The sequence below is a fragment of the Oncorhynchus kisutch genome, unplaced genomic scaffold (genome assembly GCF_002021735.2).
Source record: "Oncorhynchus kisutch isolate 150728-3 unplaced genomic scaffold, Okis_V2 scaffold697, whole genome shotgun sequence".
In the NCBI taxonomy this organism is placed as follows: Eukaryota; Metazoa; Chordata; class Actinopteri; order Salmoniformes; family Salmonidae; genus Oncorhynchus; species Oncorhynchus kisutch.
The window spans coordinates 120,001-147,895 of NW_022262642.1; the positions used below are offsets into that span (position 1 = coordinate 120,001).

General features: G+C 46.2%; 1 pseudogene across 1 annotated transcript in view; it reads left to right on the top strand.

The window, feature by feature from the left end:
• Window positions 1–27,895, top strand: part of LOC116361456 (general transcription and DNA repair factor IIH helicase subunit XPB-like) — a 91,432-nt pseudogene that overhangs the window by 8,083 nt on the left and 55,454 nt on the right. Inside the window, exons 4-7 of the transcript XR_004207598.1 lie at window positions 1,678–1,727; window positions 6,898–7,033; window positions 7,473–7,649; window positions 20,186–20,390. The product of XR_004207598.1 is annotated as a general transcription and DNA repair factor IIH helicase subunit XPB-like (transcript). The remainder of the gene's footprint in view (window positions 1–1,677; window positions 1,728–6,897; window positions 7,034–7,472; window positions 7,650–20,185; window positions 20,391–27,895) is intronic.

Sequence of the window (27,895 nt, forward strand, 5' to 3'; positions counted from 1 at the left end):
TGAGGCTGGGGGTGGTGGTACAGGGAGGAGGAGGAGGAGGTGTACAGGTGGTCTGAGGCTGGGGGTGGTGGAGGAGGAGGTGGTACAGGGCGGAGGAGGTGGAGGACGGTCGTAGTACAGGGGGTCTGAGGGCTGGGGGTGGTGGTACAGGGAGGAGGAGGAGGTGGTGGTACAGGGAGGAGGAGGTGGAGGAGGTGGTTACAGGGGTCTGAGGCTGGGGTGGTGGTACAGGGAGGAGGAGGTGGTACAGGGGTCTGAGGCTGGGGGTGGTGGTACAGGGAGGAGGAGGTGGTGGTACAGGGAGGAGGAGGAGGTGGTGGTACAGGGAGGAGGAGGAGGGTGGTACAGGGGTCTGAGGCTGGGGGTGGTGGTACGAGGAGGAGGTGGAGAGGAGGTACAGGGGTCTGAGGCTGGGGGTGGTGGTACAGGGAGGAGGAGGTGGTACAGGGAGGAGGAGGAGGTGGTACAGGGGTCTGAGGCTGGGGGTGGTGGTACAGGGAGGAGGAGGTGGTACAGGGAGGAGGAGGAGGTGGTACAGGGGTCTGAGGCTGGGGGTGGTGGTACAGGGAGGAGGAGGTGGAGGAGGAGGGTACAGGGGTCTGAGGCTGGAAGAACGGTGGTACAGGGAGGAGGAGGTGGTACAGGGAGGAGGAGGAGGTGGTACAGGGAGGAGGTGGAGGTGGTACAGGGAGGATGGTCGGTGGTACAGGGAGGAGATGGTGGTACAGGGAGGAGGAGGAGGTGGTACAGGGAGGAGGAGGATGGTGGTACAGGCTGGAGGAGGTTGGTACAGGGAGGAGGAGGTGGTACAGGGAGGAGGAGGAGGTGGTACAGGGAGGAGGAGGTGGTGGTACAGGCAGGAGGTGGTGGTACAGGCAGGAGGAGGTGGTACAGGGAGGAGGAGGGGGTGGTGGTACAGGGAGGAGGTGGTGGTACAGGCAGGAGGAGGTGGTACAGGGAGGAGGTGGTACAGGGAGGAGGAGGTGGTACAGGGAGGAGGAGGTGGTGGTACAGGGAGGAGGTGGTGGTACAGGCAGGAGGAGGTGGTACAGGGAGGAGGAGGAGGAGTTGGTACAGGGAGGAGCAGGTGGAGGTGGTCTGTGGGGGGGTGTCTGTAGGGGGGGGTGTCTGTAGGGGGGGGGGGGGTCTGTAGGGGGGGGGGGTGTGTCTGTAGGGGGGGGGGGTGGTCTGTAGGGGGGGGGGTCTGTCTGTAAGGGGGGGGGGTCTGTAGGGGAGGCTGTCTGTAGGGGGGCTGTCTGTAGGGGGGGTGTCTGTAGGGGGGGGGGGTCTGTAGGGGGGGTGTCTGTAGGGGGGGGGGGGTCTGTAGGGGGGGGTGTCTGTAGGGGGGGGGGGTCTGTAGGGGAGGCTGGTCTGTAGGGGAGGCTGTCTGTAGGGAGGCCTGGTCTGTAGGGGAGGCTGTCTGTAGGGGAGGCTTGTCTGTAGGGGAGGCTGTCTGTAGGGGAGGCTGGTCTGTAGGGGAGGCTGTCTGTAGGGGAGGCTGGTCTGTAGGGGAGGCTGTCTGTAGGGGAGGCTGGTCTGTAGGGGAGGCTGTCTGTAGGGGAGGCTGTCTGTAGGGGGGGTCTGTAGGGGGGGTGTCTGTAGGGGGTGTTTTCTATAAGGGGGGTCTGAGTGATGTCTGATGTCTATTGAAGCAGTCTGATGAATGTCCTCTTTCAGCTCTGCACTGTGAGCTACGGCAAGGTGAAGCTGGTGCTGAAACACAACCGGTAGGCATGACAACGCATTAATATATATATATATACACACAACCGGTAGGCTGAGACAACTCATTACTATATATATACACAACCGGTAGGCTGAGACAACTCATTACTATATATATATACACAACCGGTAGGCTGAGACAACTCATTAATATATATATACACAACCGGTAGGCTGAGACAACTCATTACTATATATATACACAACCGGTAGGCTGAGACAACTCATTACTATATATATATACACAACCGGTAGGCTGAGACAACTCATTACTATATATATTAAATCAAATCAAATGTATTTATAAAGCCCTTCGTACATCAGCTGATATCTCAAAGTGCTGTACAGAAACCCAGCCTAAAACCCCAAACAGCAAGCAATGCAGGTGTAGAAGCACGGTGGCTAGGAAAAACTCCCTAGAAAGGCCAATACCTAGGAAGAAACCTAGAGAGGAACCAGGCTATGTGGGGTGGCCAGTCCTCTTCTGGCTGTGCCGGGTGGAGATTATAACAGACCATGGCCAAGATGTTCAAATGTTCATAAATGATCAGCATGGTCCAATAATAATAAGGCAGAACAGTTGAAACTGGAGCAGCAGCACGGCCAGGTGGACTGGGGACAGCAAGGAGTCATCATGTCAGGTAGTCCTGGGGCATGGTCTTAGGGCTCAGGTCCTCCGAGAGAGAGAGAGAAAAAAGAGAGAATTAGAGAGAGCATATGTGGGGTGGCCAGTCCTCTTCTGGCTGTGCCGGGTGGAGATTAAACAGAACATGGCCAAGATGTTCAAATGTTCATAAATGATCAGCATGTTCGAATAATAAGAAGGCAGAACAGTTGAAACTGGAGCAGCAGCACGGAGTCATCATGTCAGGTAGTCCTGGGCATGGTCCTAGGGCTCAGGTCCTCCGAGAGAGAGAAGGAGAGAATTAGAGAACGCACACTTAGATTCACACAGGACACCGAATAGGACAGGAGAAGTACTCCAGATATAACAAACTGACCCCAGCCCCCCGACACATAAACTACTGCAGCATAAATACTGGAGGCTGAGACAGGAGGGGTCAGGAGACACTGTGGCCCCATCCGAGGACACCCCCGGACAGGGCCAAACAAATATATATACACAACCGGTAGGCTGAGACAACTCATTAATATATATACACACAACCGGTAGGCTGAGACAACTCATTAATATATATATATATACAACCGGTAGGCTGAGACAACTCATTAATATATATATACACACAACCGGTAGGCTGAGACAACTCATTAATATATATATATATACACAACCGGTAGGCTGAGACAACTCATTAATATATATATATACAACCGGTAGGCTGAGGACAACTCATTACTATATATATATACACAACCGGTAGGCTGAGACAACTCATTAATATATATATGCACAACCGGTAGGCTGAGACAACTCATTAATATATATACACACAACCGGTAGGCTGAGACAACACATTACTATATATATACACAACCGGTAGGCTGAGACAACTCATTACTATATATATATACACAACCGGTAGGCTGAGACAACACATTACTATATATATACACAACCGGTAGGCTGAGACAACACATTACTATATATATACACAACCGGTAGGCTGAGACAACACATTACTATATATATACACAACCGGTAGGCTGAGACAACACATTACTATATATATACACAACCGGTAGGCTGAGACAACACATTAATATATATATACACAACCGGTAGGCTGAGACAACACATTAATATATATATACACAACCGGTAGGCTGAGACAACACATTAATATATATATACACAACCGGTAGGCCTGAGACAACACATTACTATATATATATACAACCGGTAGGCTGAGACAACACATTACTATATATATATATATATATACAACCGGTAGGCTGAGACAACTCATTACTATATATATATACACAACCGGTAGGCTGAGACAACACATTACTATATATATACAACCGGTAGGCTGAGACAACACATTACTATATATATATATACAACCGGTAGGCTGAGACAACACATTACTATATATATATATACAACCGGTAGGCTGAGACAACACATTACTATATATATATACACAACCGGTAGGCTGAGACAACACATTACTATATATATATACAACCGGTAGGCTGAGACAACACATTACTATATATATATATACAACCGGTAGGCTGAGACAACACATTACTATATATATATATACAACCGGTAGGCTGAGACAACACATTACTATATATATATACAACCGGTAGGCTGAGACAACACATTACTATATATATATATACAACCGGTAGGCTGAGACAACACATTACTATATATATATACAACCGGTAGGCTGAGACAACACATTACTATATATATATATACAACCGGTAGGCTGAGACAACACATTACTATATATATATATACACAACCGGTTAGGCTGAGACAACACATTAATATATATATATATACACAACCGGTAGGCTGAGACAACACATTACTATATATATATACACAACCGGTAGGCTGAGACAACACATTACTATATATATATACACAACCGGTAGGCTGAGACAACACATTAATATATATATATACACAACCGGTAGGCTGAGACAACACATTACTATATATATATACACAACCGGTAGGCTGAGACAACTCATTACTATATATATATATATATACACAACCGGTAGGCTGAGACAACACATTACTATATATATATACACAACCGGTAGGCTGAGACAACACATTACTATATATATATACACAACCGGTAGGCTGAGACAACACATTAATATATATATATACACAACCGGTAGGCTGAGACAACTCATTACTATATATATATATATATACAACCGGTAGGCTGAGACAACTCATTACTATATATATATACACAACCGGTAGGCTGAGACAACTCATTAATATATATATATATACAACCGGTAGGCTGAGACAACTCATTAATATATATATATATACACAACCGGTAGGCTGAGACAACTCATTACTATATATATATATACACAACCGGTAGGCTGAGACAACTCATTAATATATATATACACAGCCGGTAGGCTGAGACAACTCATTACTATATATATATATATACAACCGGTAGGCTGAGACAACACATTAATATATATATATACACAACCGGTAGGCTGAGACAACTCATTAATATATATATACAACCGGTAGGCTGAGACAACACATTACTATATATATATATACAACCGGTAGGCTGAGACAACACATTAATATATATATATACACAACCGGTAGGCTGAGACAACTCATTAATATATATATACAACCGGTAGGCTGAGACAACACATTAATATATATATACAACCGGTAGGCTGAGACAACTCATTACTATATATATATATATACAACCGGTAGGCTGAGACAACTCATTACTATATATATACACAACCGGTAGGCTGAGACAACACATTAATATATATATACACAACCGGTAGGCTGAGACAACACATTAATATATATATATATACACAACCGGTAGGCTGAGACAACTCATTAATATATATATACACAACCGGTAGGCTGAGACAACACATTACTATATATATACACAACCGGTAGGCTGAGACAACACATTAATATATATATATATATACAACCGGTAGGCTGAGACAACACATTACTATATATATACACAACCGGTAGGCTGAGACAACACATTAATATATATATATATACACAACCGGTAGGCTGAGACAACACATTACTATATATATACACAACCGGTAGGCTGAGACAACACATTAATATATATATATATACACAACCGGTAGGCTGAGACAACTCATTACTATATATATATATACACAACCGGTAGGCTGAGACAACACATTAATATATATATATATACACAACCGGTAGGCTGAGACAACTCATTACTATATATATATATACACAACCGGTAGGCTGAGACAACACATTACTATATATATACACAACCGGTAGGCTGAGACAACACATTAATATATATATACACAACCGGTAGGCTGAGACAACACATTACTATATATATATATACAACCGGTAGGCTGAGACAACACATTAATATATATATATATACACAACCGGTAGGCTGAGACAACTCATTAATATATATATATACAACCGGTAGGCTGAGACAACTCATTACTATATATATATACACAACCGGTAGGCTGAGACAACTCATTAATATATATATATATACACAACCGGTAGGCTGAGACAACTCATTACTATATATATACACAACCGGTAGGCTGAGACAACACATTAATATATATATATATACACAACCGGTAGGCTGAGACAACTCATTACTATATATATACACAACCGGTAGGCTGAGACAACTCATTAATATATATATACACAGCCGGTAGGCTGAGACAACACATTACTATATATATACACAACCGGTAGGCTGAGACAACTCATTACTATATATATATATACACAACCGGTAGGCTGAGACAACACATTACTATATATATACACAACCGGTAGGCTGAGACAACACATTAATATATATATATATACACAACCGGTAGGCTGAGACAACTCATTACTATATATATACACAACCGGTAGGCTGAGACAACTCATTACTATATATATATACACAACCGGTAGGCTGAGACAACTCATTAATATATATATATATATATACAACCGGTAGGCTGAGACAACTCATTAATATATATATACACAACCGGTAGGCTGAGACAACTCATTACTATATATATATACACAACCGGTAGGCTGAGACAACACATTACTATATATATATACACAACCGGTAGGCTGAGACAACTCATTAATATATATATATATACAACCGGTAGGCTGAGACAACTCATTAATATATATATATATATTCACCGCTCTGCATACATACATACATTTATCAACGCTGTGTGTGTGTGTGTGTGTGTGTGTGTCTGTCTGTCTGTCTGTGTGTGTGTGTGTCTGTCTGTCCCTCTCTGTCTCTGTCTGTCTGTGTGTCTGTCTGTGTGTGTGTGTGTCTGTCTTTGTGTCTCTGTCTGTCTGTGTGTGTCTGTCTTTGTGTCTCTGTCTGTCTGTGTGTGTCTGTCTCTCTGTCTCTGTGTGTGTGTGTGTGTCAGGTACTTTGTGGAGAGTGCGTTCCCAGAGGTGATCCAGCGTCTTCTTCAGGACAGTGTGATCAGAGATTGTCGTCTCCGAACCGCAGAGGGAACAGACACCGAGCTCATCACTGAGGTCGTACACAGCAAGTCAGCGGTACGAACAGCTAACACACACACACACACACACACCGACACACACAGACACAGACACACACACACACACACACCGACACACACACACACACACAGACACACACACACACAGACAGACAGACACCGAGCTCATCACTGAGGTCTTACACAGCAAGTCAGCGGTACGAACAGCTAACACACACACACACACACACCGACACACACAGACACACACACACACACACACCGACACACACACACACACACACACACACACACACACAGACAGACAGGCACCGAGCTCATCACTGAGGTCTTACACAGCAAGTCAGCGGTACGAACAGCTAACACACACCGACAAAACACACACACACCAACACAAACACACACACACACACCAACACAAACACACACACGCGTATGTTAAAACCTGTACTGATGTAACCTCCAACCCCTTCCAGATCTCTAAGTCCCTCCAGGACAACGGAGCAGGGGCCTCCACGTCAGCAGGGGCCCCTGAGGGCCAGACGCCAGGAGCCACCCAGGTACCAGAGGACATATTCAGCTACTATGAACAGATGGACAAGGAGGAAGAGGAGGAGGAGGAGACGCAGACCGTGTCCTTCGAGATCCGACAGGTTTGGTTGTGTGACTTGGAAGCCGTGTTGGGCCCTGTGGCCCCTTAATGAATTGTGGTCCCTGTGGCCCCATTATGAATTGTGGGCCCTGTGGCCCCTTAATGAATTGTGGGCCCTGTGGCCCCTTAATGAATTGTGGCCCTTAATGAATTGTGGGCCCTGTGGCCCCTTAATGAATTGTGGGCCCTGTGGCCCCTTAATGAATTGTGGTCTCTGTGGCCCCTTAATGAGTTGTGGGCCCTGTGGCCCCTTAATGAATTGTGGGCCCTGTCGCCCCATTAGGAATTGTGGTCTCTGTGGCCCCTTAATGAATTGTGGTTTCTGTGGCCCCTTAATGAATTGTGGTCTCTGTGGCCCCTTAATGAATTGTGGTCTCTGTGGCCCCTTAATGAATTGTGGTCTCTGTGGCCCAATTATGAACTGTGGGCCCTGTGGCCCCTTAATGAATTGTGGGCCATGTGGCCCCTTAATGAATTGTGGTGTCTGTGGCCCCTTAATGAATTGTGGTCTCTGTGGCCCCTTAATGAATTGTGGTCTCTGTGGCCCCTTAATGAATTGTGGGCCCTGTGGCCCCTTAATGAGTTGTGGGCCCTGTGGCCCCTGAATGAATTGTGAGCCCTGTGGCCCCTGAATGAATTGTGAGCCCTGTGGCCCCTTAATGAATTGTGGGCCCTGTGGCCCCTTAATGAATTATGCGCCCTGTTACCCCTTAATGAATTGTGGTCTCTGTGGCCCCTTAATGAGTTGTGGGCCCTGTGGCCCCTTAATGAATTGTGGGCCCTGTCGCCCCATTAGGAATTGTGGTCTCTGTGGCCCCTTAATGAATTGTGGTTTCTGTGGCCCCTTAATGAATTGTGGTCTCTGTGGCCCCTTAATGAATTGTGGTCTCTGTGGCCCCTTAATGAATTGTGGTCTCTGTGGCCCAATTATGAACTGTGGGCCCTGTGGCCCCTTAATGAATTGTGGGCCATGTGGCCCCTTAATGAATTGTGGTCTCTGTGGCCCCTTAATGAATTGTGGTCTCTGTGGCCCCTTAATGAATTGTGGTCTCTGTGGCCCCTTAATGAATTGTGGGCCCTGTGGCCCCTTAATGAGTTGTGGGCCCTGTGGCCCCTGAATGAATTGTGAGCCCTGTGGCCCCTGAATGAATTGTGGGCCCTGTGGACCCTTAATGAATTGTGAGCCCTGTGGCCCCTTAATGAATTGTGGGCCCTGTGGCCCCTTAATGAATTGTGGGCCCTGTTACCCCTTAATGAATTGTGGGCCCTGTGGACCCTAGATGAATTGTGGTCCCTGTGGCCCGTTAATGAATTGTGGGCCCTGTCGCCCCATTAGGAATTGTGGTCTCTGTGGCCCCTTAATGAATTGTGGGCCCTGTGGCCCCTTAATGAATTGTGGTTTCTGTGGCCCCTTAATGAGTTGTGGTCTCTGTGGCCCCTTAATGAATTGTGGTCTCTGTGGCCCCTTAATGAATTGTGGTCTCTGTGGCCCAATTATGAACTGTGGGCCCTGTGGCCCCTTAATGAATTGTGGGCTGTGGCCCCATTATGAATTTTGGGCTGTGGCCCCTTAATGAATTGTGGTGTCTGTGGCCCCTTAATGAATTGTGGGCCCTGTTTCCCCTTAATGAATTGTGGGCCCTGTGGCCCCTTAATGAATTGTGGTGTCTGTGGCCCCTTAATGAATTGTGGGCCCTGTCGCCCCATTAGGAATTGTGGTCTCTGTGGCCCCTTAATGAATTGTGGGCCCTGTGGACCCTTAATGAATTGTGGGCTGTGGCCCCATTATGAATTTTGGGCTGTGGCCCCTTAATGAATTGTGGTCCCTGTTTCCCCTTAATCAATTGTGGGCCCTGTGGCCCCGTAATGAATTGTGTTCTCTGTGGCCCCTTAATGAATTGTGGTCTCTGTGGCCCCTTAATGAATTGTGGTCTCTGTGGCCCCTCAATGAATTGTGGTCTCTGTGGCCCCTTAATGAATTGTGGTCTCTGTGGCCCCTTAATGAATTGTGGTCTCTGTGGCCCAATTATGAACTGTGGGCCCTGTGGCCCGTTAATGAATTGTGGGCTGTGGCCCCATTATGAATTTTGGGCTGTGGCCCCTTAATGAATTGTGGTCCCTGTTTCCCCTTAATGAATTGTGGGCCCTGTGGCCCCTTAATGAATTGTGGGCCCTGTGGCCCCATTATGAATTGTGGGCCCTGTGGACCCTTAATGAATTGTGGGCTGTGGCCCCATTATGAATTTTGGGCTGTGGCCCCTTCATGAATTGTGGTCCCTGTTTCCCCTTAATGAATTGTGGGCCCTGTGGCCCCTTAATGAATTGTGGGCCCTGTGGCCCCTTAATGAATTGTGGTCTCTGTGGCCCCTTAATGAATTGTGGGCCCTGTGGCCCCATTAGGAATTGTGGTCTCTGTGGCCCCTTAATGAATTGTGGGCCCTGTGGCCCCTTAATGAATTGTGGTCTCTGTGGCCCCTTAATGAATTGTGGTCTCTGTGGCCCCTTAATGAATTGTGGTCTCTGTGGCCCCTTAATGAATTGTGGTCTCTGTGGCCCCATTATGAATTTTGGGCTGTGGCCCCTTAATGAATTGTGGTCCCTGTTTCCCCTTAATCAATTGTGGGCCCTGTGGCCCCGTAATGAATTGTGTTCTCTGTGGCCCCTTAATGAATTGTGGTCTCTGTGGCCCCTTAATGAATTGTGGTCTCTGTGGCCCCTTAATGAATTGTGGTCTCTGTGGCCCCTTAATGAATTGTGGTCTCTGTGGCCCCTTAAGGAATTGTGGTCTCTGTGGCCCAATTATGAATTGTGGGCCCTGTGGCCCCTTAATGAATTGTGGGCCCTGTTTCCCCTTAATGAATTGTGGGCCCTGTGGCCCCTTAATGAATTGTGGGTACTGTTTCCACTCAATGAATTGTGGGCCCTGTGGCCCCTTAATGAGTTGTAGGCTGTGGCCCCTTAATGAATTGTGGTCTCTGTGGACCCTTAATGAATTGTGGTCTCTGTGGCCCCTTAATGAATTGTGGGCTGTGGCCCCATTATGAATTTTGGGCTGTGGCCCCTTAATGAATTGTGGTCCCTGTTTCCCCTTAATGAATTGTGGGCCCTGTGGCCCCTTAATGAATTGTGGGCCCTGTGGCCCCTTAATTAATTGTGTTCTCTGTGGCCCCTTAATGAATTGTGGTCTCTGTGGCCCCTTAATTAATTGTGTTCTCTGTGGCCCCTTAATGAATTGTGGGCCCTGTGGCCCCTTAATGAATTGTGGGCCCTGTGGCCCCTTAATGAATTGTGGGCCCTGTGGCCCCTTAATGAATTGTGGTGTCTGTGGCCCCTTAATGAATTGTGGTGTCTGTGGCCCCTTAATGAATTGTGGGCCCTGTCGCCCCATTAGGAATTGTGGTCTCTGTGGCCCCTTAATGAATTGTGTTCTCTGTGGCCCCTTAATGAATTGTGGTCTCTGTGGACCCTTAATGAATTGTGGTCTCTGTGGCCCCTTAATGAATTGTGGTCTCTGTGGCCCCTTAATGAATTGTGGTCTCTGTGGCCCCTTAATGAATTGTGGTCTCTGTGGCCCCTTAATGAATTGTGGTCTCTGTGGCCCCTTAATGAATTGTGGTCTCTGTGGCCCAATTATGAACTGTGGGCCCTGTGGCCCGTTAATGAATTGTGGTCCCTGTTTCCCCTTAATGAATTGTGGGCCCTGTGGCCCCTTAATGAATTGTGGGCCCTGTGGCCCCTTAATGAATTGTGGTGTCTGTGGCCCCTTAACGAATTGTGGTGTCTGTGGCCCCTTAATGAATTGTGGTGTCTGTGGCCCCTTAATGAATTGTGGGCCCTGTCGCCCCATTAGGAATTGTGGTCTCTGTGGCCCCTTAATGAATTGTGTTCTCTGTGGCCCCTTAATGAATTGTGGTCTCTGTGGACCCTTAATGAATTGTGGGCCCTGTGGCCCCTTAATGAATTGTGGTCTCTGTGGCCCCTTAATGAATTGTGGTCTCTGTGGCCCCTTAATGAATTGTGGTCTCTGTGGCCCCTTAATGAATTGTGGTCTCTGTGGCCCAATTATGAACTGTGGGCCCTGTGGCCCGTTAATGAATTGTGGGCTGTGGCCCCATTATGAATTTTGGGCTGTGGCCCCTTAATGAATTGTGTTCTCTGTGGCCCCTTAATGAATTGTGGTCTCTGTGGCCCCTTAATGAATTGTTGGCCCTGTGTCCCCTTAATGAATTGTGGGCCCGGTTTCCCCTTAATGAATTGTTGGCCCTGTGGCCCCTTAATGAATTGTGGGTACTGTTTCCACTCAATGAATTGTGGGCCCTGTGGCCCCTTAATGAGTTGTAGGCTGTGGCCCCTTAATGAATTGTGGTCTCTGTGGACCCTTAATGAATTGTGGGCCCTGTGGCCCAATTATGAATTGTGGGTTGTGGCCCCATTATGAATTGTGGTCTGTGGCCCCTTAATGAATTTTGGTCCCTGTTTCCCCTTAATGAATTGTGGGCCCTGTGGCCCCTTAATGAATTGTGGGCCCTGTGGCCCCTTAATGAATTGTGGGCCCTGTGGCCCCTTAATGAATTTTGGTCTGTGGCCCCTTAATGAATTGTGGTGTCTGTTTCCCCTTAATGAATTGTGGGCCCTGTGGCCCCTTAATGAATTGTGGGCCCTGTGGCCCCTTAATGAAGTGTGGGCCCTGTGGCCCCTTAATGAAGTGTGGTCTCTGTGGCCCCTTAATGAATTGTGGTCTCTGTGGACCCTTAATGAATTCTGGTCTCTGTGGCCCCATTATGAATTGTGGGCCCTGTGGACCCTTAATGAATTGTGGGCTGTGGCCCCATTATGAATTTTGGGCTGTGGCCCCTTAATGAATTGTGGTCCCTGTTTCCCCTTAATGAATTGTGGGCCCTGTGGCCCCTTAATGAATTGTGGGTACTGTTTCCACTCAATGAATTGTGGGCCCTGTGGCCCCTTAATGAGTTGTAGGCTGTGGCCCCTTAATGAATTGTGGTCTCTGTGGACCCTTAATGAATTGTGGTCTCTGTGGCCCCTTAATGAATTGTGGGCTGTGGCCCCATTATGAATTTTGGGCTGTGGCCCCTTAATGAATTGTGGTCCCTGTTTCCCCTTAATGAATTGTGGGCCCTGTGGCCCCTTAATGAATTGTGGGCCCTGTGGCCCCTTAATTAATTGTGTTCTCTGTGGCCCCTTAATGAATTGTGGTCTCTGTGGCCCCTTAATTAATTGTGTTCTCTGTGGCCCCTTAATGAATTGTGGGCCCTGTGGCCCCTTAATGAATTGTGGGCCCTGTGGCCCCTTAATGAATTGTGGGCCCTGTGGCCCCTTAATGAATTGTGGTGTCTGTGGCCCCTTAATGAATTGTGGTGTCTGTGGCCCCTTAATGAATTGTGGGCCCTGTCGCCCCATTAGGAATTGTGGTCTCTGTGGCCCCTTAATGAATTGTGTTCTCTGTGGCCCCTTAATGAATTGTGGTCTCTGTGGACCCTTAATGAATTGTGGTCTCTGTGGCCCCTTAATGAATTGTGGTCTCTGTGGCCCCTTAATGAATTGTGGTCTCTGTGGCCCCTTAATGAATTGTGGTCTCTGTGGCCCCTTAATGAATTGTGGTCTCTGTGGCCCCTTAATGAATTGTGGTCTCTGTGGCCCAATTATGAACTGTGGGCCCTGTGGCCCGTTAATGAATTGTGGTCCCTGTTTCCCCTTAATGAATTGTGGGCCCTGTGGCCCCTTAATGAATTGTGGGCCCTGTGGCCCCTTAATGAATTGTGGTGTCTGTGGCCCCTTAACGAATTGTGGTGTCTGTGGCCCCTTAATGAATTGTGGTGTCTGTGGCCCCTTAATGAATTGTGGGCCCTGTCGCCCCATTAGGAATTGTGGTCTCTGTGGCCCCTTAATGAATTGTGTTCTCTGTGGCCCCTTAATGAATTGTGGTCTCTGTGGACCCTTAATGAATTGTGGGCCCTGTGGCCCCTTAATGAATTGTGGTCTCTGTGGCCCCTTAATGAATTGTGGTCTCTGTGGCCCCTTAATGAATTGTGGTCTCTGTGGCCCCTTAATGAATTGTGGTCTCTGTGGCCCAATTATGAACTGTGGGCCCTGTGGCCCGTTAATGAATTGTGGGCTGTGGCCCCATTATGAATTTTGGGCTGTGGCCCCTTAATGAATTGTGTTCTCTGTGGCCCCTTAATGAATTGTGGTCTCTGTGGCCCCTTAATGAATTGTGGGCCCTGTGTCCCCTTAATGAATTGTGGGCCCGGTTTCCCCTTAATGAATTGTTGGCCCTGTGGCCCCTTAATGAATTGTGGGTACTGTTTCCACTCAATGAATTGTGGGCCCTGTGGCCCCTTAATGAGTTGTAGGCTGTGGCCCCTTAATGAATTGTGGTCTCTGTGGACCCTTAATGAATTGTGGGCCCTGTGGCCCAATTATGAATTGTGGGTTGTGGCCCCATTATGAATTGTGGTCTGTGGCCCCTTAATGAATTTTGGTCCCTGTTTCCCCTTAATGAATTGTGGGCCCTGTGGCCCCTTAATGAATTGTGGGCCCTGTGGCCCCTTAATGAATTGTGGGCCCTGTGGCCCCTTAATGAATTTTGGTCTGTGGCCCCTTAATGAATTGTGGTGTCTGTTTCCCCTTAATGAATTGTGGGCCCTGTGGCCCCTTAATGAATTGTGGGCCCTGTGGCCCCTTAATGAAGTGTGGGCCCTGTGGCCCCTTAATGAAGTGTGGTCTCTGTGGCCCCTTAATGAATTGTGGTCTCTGTGGACCCTTAATGAATTCTGGTCTCTGTGGCCCCATTATGAATTGTGGGCCCTGTGGACCCTTAATGAATTGTGGGCTGTGGCCCCATTATGAATTTTGGGCTGTGGCCCCTTAATGAATTGTGGTCCCTGTTTCCCCTTAATGAATTGTGGGCCCTGTGGCCCCTTAATGAATTGTGGGCCCTGTGGCCCCTTAATGAATTGTGGGCCCTGTGGCCCCTTAATGAATTGTGGTGTCTGTGGCCCCTTTAGGAATTGTGGTCTCTGTGGCCCCTTAATGAATTGTGGGCCCTGTGGCCCCTTAATGAAGTGTGGGCCCTGTGGCCCCTTAATGAAGTGTGGTCTCTGTGGCCCCTTAATGAATTGTGGTCTCTGTGGACCCTTAATGAATTGTGGTCTCTGTGGCCCCATTATGAATTGTGGGCCCTGTGGACCCTTAATGAATTGTGGGCTGTGGCCCCATTATGAATTTTGGGCTGTGGCCCCTTAATGAATTGTGGTCCCTGTTTCCCCTTAATGAATTGTGGGCCCTGTGGCCCCTTAATGAATTGTGGGCCCTGTGGCCCCTTAATGAATTGTGGGCCCTGTGGCCCCTTAATGAATTGTGGTCTCTGTGGCCCCTTAATGAATTATGGGCCCTGTGTCCCCTTAATGAAGTGTGGGCCCTGTGGCCCCTTAATGAAGTGTGGTCTCTGTGGCCCCTTAATGAATTGTGGTCTCTGTGGACCCTTAATGAATTGTGGGCCCTGTGGCCCAATTAAGAACTGTGGGCCCTGTGGCCCCTTAATGAATTGTGGGCTGTGGCCCCATGATGCATTTTGGGCTGTGGCCCCTTAATGAATTGTGGTCCCTGTTTCCCCTTAATGAATTGTGGGCCCTGTGGCCCCTTAATGAATTGTGGGCCCTGTTGCCCCTTAATGAAGTGTGGGCCCTGTGGCCCCTTAATGAAGTGTGGTCTCTGTGGCCCCTTAATGAATTGTGGTCTCTGTGGACCCTTAATGAATTGTGGTCTCTGTGGACCCTTAATGAATTGTGGGCCCTGTGTTTCCCAATTATGAACTGTGGGCCCTGTGGCCCCTTAATGAATTTTGGGCTGTGGCCCCATTATGAATTTTGGGTTTTGGCCCCTTAATGAATTGTGGGCCCTGTGGCCCCTTAATGAATTGTGGGCCCTGTTTCCACTCAATGAATTGTGAGCCCTGTTTCCCCTTAATGAATTGTGGTCCCTGTTTCCCCTTAATGAATTGTGGGCCCTGTGGCCCCTTAATGAATTGTGGGCCCTGTGGCCCCTTAATGAATTGTGGGCCCTGTTTCCACTCAATGAATTGTGAGCCCTGTTTCCCCTTAATGAATTGTGGGTCCTGTTTCCCCTTAATGAATTGTGGTCCCTGTGGTCCCTTAATGAGTTGTAGGCTGTGGCCCCTTAATGAGTTGTGGGCCCTGTGGCCCCTTAATGAGTTGTAGGCTGTGGCCCCTTAATGAGTTGTAGGCTGTGGCCCCTTAATGAATTGTGGTCTCTGTGGCCCCTTAATGAATTGTGGTCTCTGTGGCCCCTTAATGAATTGTGGTCTCTGTGGCCCCTTAATGAATTGTGGTCTCTGTGGCCCCTTAATGAATTGTGGTCTCTGTGGCCCAATTATGAACTGTGGGCCCTGTGGCCCGTTAATGAATTGTGGGCTGTGGCCCCATTATGAATTTTGGGCTGTGGCCCCTTAATGAATTGTGGTCCCTGTTTCCCCTTAATCAATTGTGGGCCCTGTGGCCCCGTAATGAATTGTGTTCTCTGTGGCCCCTTAATGAATTGTGGTCTCTGTGGCCCCTTAATGAATTGTGGGCCCTGTGTCCCCTTAATGAATTGTGGGCCCGGTTTCCCCTTAATGAATTGTTGGCCCTGTGGCCCCTTAATGAATTGTGGGTACTGTTTCCACTCAATGAATTGTGGGCCCTGTGGCCCCTTAATGAGTTGTAGGCTGTGGCCCCTTAATGAATTGTGGTCTCTGTGGACCCTTAATGAATTGTGGTCTCTGTGGACCCTTAATGAATTGTGGGCCCTGTGGCCCAATTATGAATTGTGGGTTGTGGCCCCATTATGAATTTTGGTCTGTGGCCCCTTAATGAATTGTGGTCCCTGTTTCCCCTTAATGAATTGTGGGCCCTGTGGCCCCTTAATGAACTGTGGGCCCTGTGGCCCCTTAATGAATTGTGGGCCCTGTGGCCCCTTAATGAATTTTGGTCTGTGGCCCCTTAATGAATTGTGGTCCCTGTTTCCCCTTAATGAATTGTGGGCCCTGTGGCCCCTTAATGAATTGTGGGCCCTGTGGCCCCTTAATGAAGTGTGGGCCCTGTGGCCCCTTAATGAAGTGTGGTCTCTGTGGCCCCTTAATGAATTGTGGTCTCTGTGGACCCTTAATGAATTGTGGTCTCTGTGGCCCCATTATGAATTGTGGGCCCTGTGGACCCTTAATGAATTGTGGGCTGTGGCCCCATTATGAATTTTGGGCTGTGGCCCCTTAATGAATTGTGGTCCCTGTTTCCCCTTAATGAATTGTGGGCCCTGTGGCCCCTTAATGAATTGTGGGCCCTGTGGCCCCTTAATGAATTGTGGGCCCTGTGGCCCCTTAATGAATTGTGGTGTCTGTGGCCCCTTTAGGAATTGTGGTCTCTGTGGCCCCTTAATGAATTGTGGGCCCTGTGGCCCCTTAATGAAGTGTGGGCCCTGTGGCCCCTTAATGAAGTGTGGTCTCTGTGGCCCCTTAATGAATTGTGGTCTCTGTGGACCCTTAATGAATTGTGGTCTCTGTGGCCCCATTATGAATTGTGGGCCCTGTGGACCCTTAATGAATTGTTGGCTGTGGCCCCATTATGAATTTTGGGCTGTGGCCCCTTAATGAATTGTGGTCCCTGTTTCCCCTTAATGAATTGTGGGCCCTGTGGCCCCTTAATGAATTGTGGGCCCTGTGGCCCCTTAATGAATTGTGGGCCCTGTGGCCCCTTAATGAATTGTGGTCTCTGTGGCCCCTTAATGAATTATGGGCCCTGTGTCCCCTTAATGAAGTGTGGGCCCTGTGGCCCCTTAATGAAGTGTGGTCTCTGTGGCCCCTTAATGAAGTGTGGTCTCTGTGGCCCCTTAATGAATTGTGGTCTCTGTGGACCCTTAATGAATTGTGGGCCCTGTGGCCCAATTATGAACTGTGGGCCCTGTGGCCCCTTAATGAATTGTGGGCTGTGGCCCCATTATGCATTTTGGGCTGTGGCCCCTTAATGAATTGTGGTCCCTGTTTCCCCTTAATGAATTGTGGGCCCTGTGGCCCCTTAATGAATTGTGGGCCCTGTTGCCCCTTAATGAAGTGTGGGCCCTGTGGCCCCTTAATGAAGTGTGGTCTCTGTGGCCCCTTAATGAATTGTGGTCTCTGTGGACCCTTAATGAATTGTGGTCTCTGTGGACCCTTAATGAATTGTGGGCCCTGTGGCCCAATTATGAACTGTGGGCCCTGTGGCCCCTTAATGAATTTTGGGCTGTGGCCCCATTATGAATTTTGGGCTGTGGCCCCTTAATGAATTGTGGGCCCTGTGGCCCCTTAATGAATTGTGGGCCCTGTTTCCACTCAATGAATTGTGAGCCCTGTTTCCCCTTAATGAATTGTGGGTCCTGTTTCCCCTTAATGAGTTGTAGGCTGTGGCCCCTTAATGAGTTGTGGGCCCTGTGGCCCCTTAATGAGTTGTAGGCTGTGGCCCCTTAATGAGTTGTAGGCTGTGGCCCCTTAATGAATTGTGGTCTCTGTGGCCCCTTAATGAATTGTGGTCTCTGTGGCCCCTTAATGAATTGTGGTCTCTGTGGCCCCTTAATGAATTGTGGTCTCTGTGGCCCAATAATGAACTGTGGGCCCTGTGGCCCGTTAATGAATTGTGGGCTGTGGCCCCATTATGAATTTTGGGCTGTGGCCCCTTAATGAATTGTGGGCCCTGTTTCCCCTTAATCAATTGTGGGCCCTGTGGCCCCGTAATGAATTGTGTTCTCTGTGGCCCCTTAATGAATTGTGGTCTCTGTGGCCCCTTAATGAATTGTGGGCCCTGTGTCCCCTTAATGAATTGTGGGCCCGGTTTCCCCTTAATGAATTGTTGGCCCTGTGGCCCCTTAATGAATTGTGGGTACTGTTTCCACTCAATGAATTGTGGGCCCTGTGGCCCCTTAATGAGTTGTAGGCTGTGGCCCCTTAATGAATTGTGGTCTCTGTGGACCCTTAATGAATTGTGGTCTCTGTGGACCCTTAATGAATTGTGGGCCCTGTGGCCCAATTATGAATTGTGGGTTGTGGCCCCATTATGAATTTTGGTCTGTGGCCCCTTAATGAATTGTGGTCCCTGTTTCCCCTTAATGAATTGTGGGCCCTGTGGCCCCTTAATGAATTGTGGGCCCTGTGGCCCCTTAATGAATTGTGGGCCCTGTGGCCCCTTAATGAATTGTGGTGTCTGTGGCCCCTTTAGGAATTGTGGTCTCTGTGGCCCCTTAATGAATTGTGGGCCCTGTGGCCCCTTAATGAAGTGTGGGCCCTGTGGCCCCTTAATGAAGTGTGGTCTCTGTGGCCCCTTAATGAATTGTGGTCTCTGTGGACCCTTAATGAATTGTGGTCTCTGTGGCCCCATTATGAATTGTGGGCCCTGTGGACCCTTAATGAATTGTGGGCTGTGGCCCCATTATGAATTTTGGGCTGTGGCCCCTTAATGAATTGTGGTCCCTGTTTCCCCTTAATGAATTGTGGGCCCTGTGGCCCCTTAATGAATTGTGGGCCCTGTGGCCCCTTAATGAATTGTGGGCCCTGTGGCCCCTTAATGAATTGTGGTCTCTGTGGCCCCTTAATGAATTGTGGTCCCTGTGGCCCAATTATGAACTGTGGGCCCTGTGGCCCCTTAATGAATTGTGGGCTGTGGCCCCATTATGCATTTTGGGCTGTGGCCCCTTAATGAATTGTGGTCCCTGTTTCCCCTTAATGAATTGTGGGCCCTGTGGCCCCTTAATGAATTGTGGGCCCTGTTGCCCCTTAATGAAGTGTGGGCCCTGTGGCCCCTTAATGAAGTGTGGTCTCTGTGGCCCCTTAATGAATTGTGGTCTCTGTGGACCCTTAATGAATTGTGGTCTCTGTGGACCCTTAATGAATTGTGGGCCCTGTGGCCCAATTATGAACTGTGGGCCCTGTGGCCCCTTAATGAATTTTGGGCTGTGGCCCCATTATGAATTTTGGGCTGTGGCCCCTTAATGAATTGTGGGCCCTGTGGCCCCTTAATGAATTGTGGGCCCTGTTTCCACTCAATGAATTGTGAGCCCTGTTTCCCCTTAATGAATTGTGGGTCCTGTTTCCCCTTAATGAATTGTGGTCCCTGTGGCCCCTTAATGAGTTGTAGGCTGTGGCCCCTTAATGAGTTGTGGGCCCTGTGGCCCCTTAATGAGTTGTAGGCTGTGGCCCCTTAATGAGTTGTAGGCTGTGGCCCCTTAATGAGTTGTGTGGCCCCTTAATGAGTTGTAGGCTGTGGCCCCTTAATGAGTTGTGGGCCCTGTGGCCCCTTAATGAGTTGTGGGCCCTGTGGCCCCTTAATGAGTTGTGGTCTACCATTAAAATGCCCCCCTCTGACAACGGCTTCATAACGTGTTCATGTCAACCTTTAAAGTCTAACTCCACTATTTACAGTCTGCCATCTCTCCTTATTCACTGTTGTCCCCTTACACACACGCGCTCTCACGTCTCCTCGAATCCTCCCTTCCCTCCAGGAGATGATTGAAGAGCTTCAGAAGAGGTGTATTAATATGGAATATCCTCTACTGGCGGAGTACGACTTCCGCAACGACACGGTGAACCCTGACATCAACATGGACCTGAAGGCCACCGCTGTACTCAGGCCTTACCAGGAGAAGAGCCTCCGCAAGATGTTTGGTAACGGCCGAGCCCGCTCGGGAGTCATCGTACTACCTTGTGGTAAGAGGGAGGGGGAGAGAGGGAGGGGGAGAGAGGGAGGGGGGAGAGAGGGAGGGAGGGAGGGAGGGAGGGAGGGAGGGAGGGAGGGAGGGAGGGGGAGAGAGAGGGATGGGAGAGAGGGATGGGGAGAGAGGGAGGGGGAGGGGGGGAGAGAGAGAGAGAGAGAGAGAGAGAGAGAGAGAGAGGGGTGGAGGAGAGAGAGAGGGATGGGGGAGGGAGAGGGAGGGAGGGATGGGGAGAGAGAGAGAGAGGGGGGGAGAGAGGGAGGGGGGGAGAGAGAGAGAGGGAGGGGGAGAGAGGGAGGGGGGGGAGAGAGAGAGAGAGAGAGTGGGAGGGAGAGAAATGGAGGATAGAGGGAGAGAGAGTGGGAGGGAGAGAAATGGAGGATAGAGGGAGTGGGAGGGAGGGAGGAGAGAGAGAGATGGTGGGAGAAAAGGTGGTAGGAAGGTGATATTCTTGTCTGTGCGTTGTTCGTGTTTCCTGTCCCTTTGGTTCCTTCCCCGGGCTTCTATTTCAGTTTCATGTCTGTGCGTTGTTCGTGTTTCCTGTCCCTTTGGTTCCTTCCCCGGGCTTCTATTTCAGTTTCATGTCTGTGCGTTGTTCGTGTTTATTATTATTCACTCCCTGAACTTGCTTCCCAGGGCACACGTTACAACCCCTCTGTGTAAAAGTGCGACTGTCACGAACACGTAGGTTGTTTTGACTCATCTGAAGGTCCCCCGGTACCCGTTGAAAAAAAGACGAATATACTGTTAAATAATAATAATATACTGTTAAATAAATAATAATAATATACTGTTAAATAATAATAATAATATACTGTTAAATAAATAATAATAATATACTGTTAAATAATAATAATATACTGTTAAATAAATAATAATAATATACTGTTAAATAATAATAATATACTGTTAAATAATAATAATAATATACTGTTAAATAAATAATAATAATATACTGTTAAATAATAATAATAATATACTGTTAAATAATAATAATATACTGTTAAATAAATAATAATAATATACTGTTAAATAATAATAATAATATACTGTATAAATAATAATAATATACTGTTAAATAAATAATAATATACTGTTAAATAAATAATAATAATATACTGTTAAATAAATAATAATAATCGTCGGTGTGACCAGGGGGCGTCGGTGTGACCAGGGGGCGTCGGTGTGTCCAGGGGGGCGTCGGTGTGACCTGGGGGCGTCGGTGTGACCAGGGGGTGTCCAGGGGGGCGTCGGTGTGACCTGGGGGCGTCGGGTGTGACCAGGGGGTGTCCAGGGGGCGTCGGTGTGACCTGGGGGCATCGGTGTGACCTGGGGGCGTCGGTGTGTCCAGGGGGCGTCGGTGTGACCTGGGGGCGTCGGTGTGACCTGGGGGCGTCGGTGTGACCTGGGGGCGTCGGTGTGACCAGGGGGCGTCGATGTGTCCAGGGGGTGTCCAGGGGGCCTCGGTGTGACCAGGAGGCGTCGGTGTGACCAGGAGGCGAAGTGTGACCAGGAGGCGTCGGTGTGACCAGGAGGCGTCGGTCTGACCTGGAGGGTTAATGACTTCTGGAGACGGGCCAATGAGTCGTTGAGCTTTGCACGAGGACTAACATGTCTTCTGTGGATGTTCCGGACAGCCTTAGAGATTTCTAGAAAGCCTTAATGACCATCCGTATCAAGTGGGATTTCTCTAAACCTCTTACTCACAGAACATGCCTCTCCTAATTCTTAGAAACCCTAAGAGCCTGGGAAAGGTCAGGCCTTTAATTAGACCTTAAGTACCATATTTGGGGATTCTGGTTCCTGACTGACATTTTGGTGTACGAAACGCTCTCTTGTCGTTGTATAAGGGGTCCTGCGGTCTTGTCGTGCGAGAATGCCCAATCTCTGAGCTCTCTGCTCCAAATCCTCCCAGCAGATCACTTGGCTCTCACAGCTGAAGTTGAAACTGGTCTGGACATGTTGTAGTCTCTTGTCTGCTCCATGGACTTATTGGAGAAAACTGTCTGTCGGCTCTTATATGAATTAGTGCCGGTATTGTCACATAGATGTAGTACTATGTGCTTGAGCTTGTGTCCTTGTGTCCTTAACTGACCATACCTCAGCAATGTATAACATTTTCTACCAGAAAGATGAGACTGTAAACTCTCCTTGGAGTATGGAGCATTACTAGTTATTGTCTCAGTCCCTCTCATTATTAAATAAACACCGCTGGGTCTGTCTATTTCGGCAGAAATCTACATTTTGTTGTACCGTTTAAGGTTTTGAATCTAGCTGTGCTCCTTTACCCCCGACGAGCAGGTATTTTCAGTTTAGTTTTTTTTAAATAAAATATATTTTGTTTGAAGGAAGAGAAACTCTGATGTAATATGTTGTTACCACAAGGTGTCGTCTGAACATCGTACGGTGTTTTCATCAAGAGATGAGAAAGATACGTTTTAATATGTCTGGATAGTTTATACACTGAGTGATGGGGTTTAATATGGGGTTTAATATGGGGTTTAATATGGGGTTTAATATGGGGTTTAATATGGTGGATAGTTGATACACTGAGTGATGGGGTTTAATATGGTGGATAGTTGATACACTGAGTGATGGGGTTTAATATGGTGGATAGTTTATACACTGAGTGATGGGGTTTAATATGGGGTTTAATATGGGGTTTAATATGGGTTTAATATGGTGGATAGTTTATACACTGAGTGATGGGGTTTAATATGGGGTTTAATATGGGGTATAATATGGGGTTTAATATGGGGTTTAATATGGGGTTTAATATGGGGTTTAATATGGGGTTTAATATGGGGTTTAATATGGGGTTTAATATGGTGGATAGTTGATACACTGAGTGATGGGGTTTAATATGGGGGATAGTTGATACACTGAGTGATGGGGTTTAATATGGGGTTTAATATGGTGGATAGTTGATACACTGAGTGATGGGGTTTAATATGGTGGATAGTTTATACACTGAGTGATGGGGTTTAATATGGGGTTTAATATGGGGTTTAATATGGCTGGATAGTTTATACACTGAGTGATGGGGTTTAATATGGGGTTTAATATGGGTTTAATATGGTGGATAGTTTATACACTGAGTGATGGGGTTTAATATGGGGTTTAATATGGGGTTTAATATGGGGTTTAATATGGGGTTTAATATGGGGTTTAATATGGGGTTTAATATGGGGTTTAATATGGGTGGATAGTTTATACACTGAGTGATGGGGTTTAATATGGGGTTTAATATGGGTGGATAGTTGATACACTGAGTGATGGGGTTTAATATGGGTTTAATATGGTGGATAGTTGATACACTGAGTGATGGGGTTTAATATGGGGTTTAATATGGGTGGATAGTTGATACACTGAGTGATGGGGTTTAATATGGTGGATAGTTTATACACTGAGTGATGGGGTTTAATATGGGGTTTAATATGGGTTTAATATGGTGGATAGTTTATACACTGAGTGATGGGGTTTAATATGGGGTTTAATATGGGTTTAATATGGGTGGATAGTTGATACACTGAGTGATGGGGTTTAATATGGTGGATAGTTTATACACTGAGTGATGGGGTTTAATATGGGGTTTAATATGGGTTTAATATGGGTGGATAGTTGATACTCTGAGTGATGGGTTTAATATGGGTTTAATATGGGGTTTAATATGGTGGATAGTTTATACACTGAGTGATGGGGTTTAATATGGGTTTATTATGGGGTTTAATATGGGTGGATAGTTGATACACTGAGTGATGGGTTTAATATGGGTTTAATATGGGGTTTAATATGGTGGATAGATTATACACTGAGTGATGGGGTTTAATATGGGGTTTAATATGGTGGATAGTTGATACACTGAGTGATGGGGTTTAATATGGGTTTAATATGGGGTTTAATATGGTGGATAGTTTATACACAGAGTGGGGTTTAATATGGGGTTTAATATGGGGTATAATGTGGGTGGATAGTTGATACACTGAGTGATGGGGTTTAATATGGGTTTAATATGGGGTTTAATATGGTGGATAGTTTATACACAGAGTGATGGGGTTTAATATGGGGTTTAATATGGGGTATAATGTGGGTGGATAGTTGATACACTGAGTGATGGGGTTTAATATGGGTTTAATATGGGGTTTAATATGGTGTATAATGTGGCTGGATAGTTGATGCACTGAGTGATGGGGTTTAATATGGGGTTTAATATGGTGGATAGTTTATACACTGAGTGATGGGGTTTAATATGGGGTTTAATATGGGGTATAATATGGGGTTTAATATGGGGTTTAATATGGGGTTTAATATGGGGTTTAATATGGGTTTAATATGGGGTTTAATATGGGGTTTAATATGGGGTTTAATATGGGGTTTAATATGGGGTTTAATATGGTGGATAGTTGATACACTGAGTGATGGGGTTTAATATGGGGGATAGTTGATACACTGAGTGATGGGGTTTAATATGGGGTTTAATATGGTGGATAGTTGATACACTGAGTGATGGGGTTTAATATGGTGGATAGTTTATACACTGAGTGATGGGGTTTAATATGGGGTTTAATATGGGGTTTAATATGGCTGGATAGTTTATACACTGAGTGATGGGGTTTAATATGGGGTTTAATATGGGTTTAATATGGTGGATAGTTTATACACTGAGTGATGGGGTTTAATATGGGGTTTAATATGGGGTTTAATATGGGGTTTAATATGGGGTTTAATATGGGGTTTAATATGGGGTTTAATATGGGGTTTAATATGGGTGGATAGTTTATACACTGAGTGATGGGGTTTAATATGGGGTTTAATATGGGTGGATAGTTGATACACTGAGTGATGGGGTTTAATATGGTGTATAATGTGGCTGGATAGTTGATACACTGAGTGATGGGGTTTAATATGGGTTTAATATGGTGGATAGTTGATACACTGAGTGATGGGGTTTAATATGGGTTTAATATGGTGGATAGTTGATACACTGAGTGATGGGGTTTAATATGGGGTTTAATATGGGTGGATAGTTGATACACTGAGTGATGGGGTTTAATATGGTGGATAGTTTATACACTGAGTGATGGGGTTTAATATGGGGTTTAATATGGGTTTAATATGGTGGATAGTTTATACACTGAGTGATGGGGTTTAATATGGGGTTTAATATGGGTTTAATATGGGTGGATAGTTGATACACTGAGTGATGGGGTTTAATATGGTGGATAGTTTATACACTGAGTGATGGGGTTTAATATGGGGTTTAATATGGGTTTAATATGGGTGGATAGTTGATACTCTGAGTGATGGGTTTAATATGGGGTTTAATATGGGTTTAATATGGGGTTTAATATGGTGGATAGTTTATACACTGAGTGATGGGGTTTAATATGGGTTTATTATGGGGTTTAATATGGGTGGATAGTTGATACACTGAGTGATGGGTTTAATATGGGTTTAATATGGGGTTTAATATGGTGGATAGATTATACACTGAGTGATGGGGTTTAATATGGGGTTTAATATGGTGGATAGTTGATACACTGAGTGATGGGGTTTAATATGGGTTTAATATGGGGTTTAATATGGTGGATAGTTTATACACAGAGTGGGGTTTAATATGGGGTTTAATATGGGGTATAATGTGGGTGGATAGTTGATACACTGAGTGATGGGGTTTAATATGGGTTTAATATGGGGTTTAATATGGTGGATAGTTTATACACAGAGTGATGGGGTTTAATATGGGGTTTAATATGGGGTATAATGTGGGTGGATAGTTGATACACTGAGTGATGGGGTTTAATATGGGTTTAATATGGGGTTTAATATGGTGTATAATGTGGCTGGATAGTTGATGCACTGAGTGATGGGGTTTAATATGGGGTTTAATATGGTGGATAGTTTATACACTGAGTGATGGGGTTTAATATGGGGTTTAATATGGGTTTAATATGGGTGGATAGTTGATACTCTGAGTGATGGGTTTAATATGGGGTTTAATATGGGGTATAATATGGGGTTTAATATGGGGTTTAATATGGGGTTTAATATGGGTTTAATATGGGGTTTAATATGGTGGATAGTTTATACACTGAGTGATGGGGTTTAATATGGGTTTATTATGGGGTATAATGTGGGTGGATAGTTGATACACTGAGTGATGGGGTTTAATATGGGTTTAATATGGGGTTTAATATGGTGGATAGTTTATACACAGAGTGATGGGGTTTAATATGGGGTTTAATATGGGGTATAATGTGGGTGGATAGTTGATACACTGAGTGATGGGGTTTAATATGGGTTTAATATGGGGTTTAATATGGTGGATAGTTTATACACTGAGTGATGATACACTGAGTGATGGGGTTTAATATGGGGTTTAATGTGGGTGGATAGTTGATACACTGAGTGATGGGGTTTAATATGGGTTTAATATGCGGTATAATAGGAGTTGATAGTTGATGCACTGAGTGATGGGGTTTAATATGGGTTTAATATGGGGTTTAATATGGTGGATAGTTGATACACTGAGTGATGGGGTTTAATATGGTGTATAATGTGGCTGGATAGTTGATGCACTGAGTGATGGGGTTTTAATATGGGGTTTAATATGGGTGGATAGTTGATACACTGAGTGATGGGGTTTAATATGGGGTATAATGTGGGTGGATAGTTGATACACTGAGTGATGGGGTTTAATATGGGTTTATTATGGGGTATAATGTGGGTGGATAGTTGATACACTGAGTGATGGGGTTTAATATGGGTTTAATATGGGGTTTAATATGGTGGATAGTTTATACACAGAGTGATGGGGTTTAATATGGGGTTTAAAATGGGGTATAATGTGGGTGGATAGTTGATACACTGAGTGATGGGGTTTAATATGGGTTTAATATGGGGTTTAATATGGTGGATAGTTTATACACTGAGTGATGATACACTGAGTGATGGGGTTTAATATGGGGTTTAATGTGGGTGGATAGTTGATACACTGAGTGATGGGGTTTAATATGGGTTTAATATGGGGTATAATATGGGTGGATAGTTGATGCACTGAGTGATGGGGTTTAATATGGGTTTAATATGGGGTTTAATATGGTGGATAGTTGATACACTGAGTGATGGGGTTTAATATGGTGTATAATGTGGCTGGATAGTTGATGCACTGAGTGATGGGGTTTAATATGGGTGGATAGTTGATACACTGAGTGATGGGGTTTAATATGGGGTATAATGTGGGTGGATAGTTGATACACTGAGTGATGGGGTTTAATATGGGTTTAATATGGGGTTTAATATGGGTGGATAGTTGATACTCTGAGTGATGGGTTTAATATGGGGTTTAATATGGGTTTAATATGGGGTTTAATATGGTGGATAGTTGATACACTGAGTGATGGGGTTTAATATGGGGGATAGTTGATACACTGAGTGATGGGGTTTAATATGGGTTTAATATGGGGTTTAATATGGTGGATAGTTTATACACAGAGTGAT